Source organism: Bison bison, unplaced genomic scaffold, assembly GCF_000754665.1.
Source record: "Bison bison bison isolate TAMUID 2011002044 unplaced genomic scaffold, Bison_UMD1.0 scf7180017864304, whole genome shotgun sequence".
NCBI classification, from domain to species: domain Eukaryota; kingdom Metazoa; phylum Chordata; class Mammalia; order Artiodactyla; family Bovidae; genus Bison; species Bison bison.
The window spans coordinates 14,670,357-14,673,238 of record NW_011494876.1 but is presented as its reverse complement, the minus strand read 5'-3'; the positions used below and the strand labels follow the sequence as shown (position 1 = coordinate 14,673,238).

Here is a 2,882-nt window from a genome sequence, read left to right as displayed (position 1 = left end):
TGTTAGGGGGGGGGGGGGAAGGTCCAAGAGGGAATGCCTCTTGGATAACTTAAGCACTCAGCCTAGAAGGGCTTATAAAAGCAAAGTTTAAAGGAAATAATATCTCTAATGAAGGTCAACTCAAGTGCATTAAAATAGTAAAATTTTAGAGTTCAATTTAAAAACACACATGGACTTCTACTGTCATTTTCAAAATTTCAAATTAACTATGCCCAAATATAACTATAACTTTGGGAAAATCATTTGCCTAGAGAAAATATAAACTTAAACTAAGATAATAATGGCAATGAAAATTCATTTTACTCTCTATAAAAGACTATTAACAAAGTGCAAAAGGTGTAGCCATCTTGTTATGGACAAGACAGTGAAGGTACATTACTCATTCCATGTTCCAAAGTGAGTTCTTCCAGTGGTATGCAGAATTTATGGCCAGTCTAATGATACAGTAGTTACCAATCGCTGAATATCAGTATGAAATAGACACTTATTATCCTGAAATTTTACAGCCATATTGTCCTTATTTTACAGATGAGGAAAGGGGCTTAGAGAGGTCCCCAAGGCCATTCGACTGGTACTTGGTAGAAAAGGGGTTCAAGCATTCAAATCCCAACTCTGCCAACATACCTGTGAGATCTTGGTCAAGTTATTTAACTTCTCCAAACCTCAATTTCCTTATCTGTAAAAGGGAAATGGTTGTTGTAAGAGTTAAACAATAATCCTGTCCACAAAATGGAATAATATAAAGCTCTACAAAAAATACGTAGAGGGAATTTACTGGCGATCCAGTGGTTAGGGCTCAGGCACTCTTACTACCAGGGCCCTGGGTTCAATCCCTGTTTAGGGAACTAAGATCTCTCAAGCCGCACGATGAAGATAAAAAGTAGAAAGTCCTTTATCCCAAAGGATGCCTGCAAAGTATTTAGGGGTGCTGTACCTGCAACTTATTTTCAAATGGTTCCACAAAATACATACCACATCTACAAGGCAAAATAATAACAACTGTTGACTCTAGATGGATAAAGAAGTATTCATTTTACTATACTCTCAACTTTTTAATACACTTGAATTTTTTTTTCTAGTTAAAAAGCAGAAGAAAACTAAGAAGCATTTCCTTTCCTATATGGAACTCAGTACATTGTCAAGTGATAAAAGCAAAGTGTGAGTGTGTGAGTGTCTGTCTGTCCGTCCCTGGAGGAATACGTAAGAAACAGAAAATATTACTTTTTGGCAGGTAACTGACTTTCTGAAGGATAAAGGTAGAAGAAAGATTTTTCACTATGTCACTATCCTAGCTCTACCACTGTCCCACTATTTTGTTACCTTTGGTAACTTTCAAATTAAACCATAACATCTTGTCTTTTCGTAATACACAGTACTGTATAGCCTATTAGCTTAATTAAAAACTACCCCAAAGCCTAAAAAAAGTTCACTGTAACGACAGATCCCATAAGGTTACAATTCTGAAACAAATACTTGTACCCAATCTTCCTTATTTAAAACACACACACACACTGGGGAAAAAAACAAATTTGGAGCTTCAAGTAAAATTCACCTAATAATTAGTACGACATGTGAGTTCCTGTATACCAGCAGTCTATTACTGTCCATAACCGTGACAGAAACAACATAAATAATTTGGTAAGAAACCAACTTACCTCAATCACTTCAAACAAGTGGTTCATTCTACCAGATTCCTTGTCTATTAAGTCTCACTACTGTACAACAGAATAGTAAAACACTGTGCTCAACAACCAAAATATTTTGAGCATAAAAGGATTTCCTTTATAGTTCCTAAATTCTGTATCAATTTCCTTTATATTAAAAAACACACACACACACACAAAAAAAAACACATTACCACTAGAAAATGGATAATTGCAATATACAAAACCCAAATTTTGACAGCATCAAGGAGAAAAACAGCAAATTCCTAGTCTAATAATACAAGCTTACATAAACCTTTTAAGGTTTAATGAGACAAGAAAATTACAGAACACTGCCAATGAACCTCACTCCGTACACTAACAAAGCGTTTAGAACAAGAAGATGTTACTAATAATTAAAACACGTAGACTAATTTAAAGGCTTCATTGAAAAGACAAGAGTAAGGAAAAACTGAGGCCAACATGACATGGACGAGTCATCTGGGACTCAAAAAGAGCCTCTACAAACAGCCCCTAACTACTTCCTCAACAAAAACGATCCCGAGCGCTAACAGTGCAATAAGAGGAAGTGAGACGCAAACCGTCTAAGAAGAGAGAATTAAGCAAACGAATGACACTCAGTTAAAAACAACTATAACCCTCGTCAATAGGATCCCAGGAAGGTTGGCGGGCGCTCCAACGTTTGGCTCTAATCTGCAGAACCTCACACCTCGCCTTCCGCCCCTCCCCTCCACCAGGGGCATGGGAGGAGTCCCGGGAGAGCCCCGCCCCACCTCGCCCGAAAGAGAGCCGGGCGGGTGCAAGAGGGAGGTGGCACGAGGCCGAGGGAGGAGAGAGCCCGCCCAGGTGACTGGAGCTAGAGGCGGAGACACAGAATGGGAAGGGGGCCGCCGTAGGGCAAAGAAGATGGAGACCACCCCCACACACACACCCTCCACCCCGTACAGAACTAAGACTAGGAGGACTGGGAAGTAAAAAGTGATGAGCGGAATGAGAGGGGCCCCTCCCCCAGACAGGGGCGGGCACACCCTTGCCCCCCACTCCGGGCGGAAGAGTTACTCTTGGGAAGCGTCTTTTGCGGACTGGAGGAAGAACGTGGAGGCCCCGCCCCCGAGCCCAAAATCTGGAGGAGTAAAAGTCTAGTCAGGCCCTGGACCAAGCCTCCCGGGAGGCCCGGCCCGCCCCCTCCCAGCCGGCGGCCCAGGCAGGTGCCGCCCC

At 41.7% G+C, this 2,882-nt stretch overlaps 1 protein-coding gene across 1 annotated transcript in view; it reads right to left on the bottom strand.

The window, feature by feature from the left end:
* The window catches only part of VPRBP (Vpr (HIV-1) binding protein), an 89,064-nt gene extending 86,769 nt beyond the window's left edge, over positions 1–2,295 (bottom strand). The window contains 1 exon segment of the mRNA XM_010851787.1: positions 1,656–2,295. The gene's annotated coding sequence lies outside the window, so the exon portion shown is untranslated.
* Positions 2,296–2,882: the final 587 nt, after the last annotated feature.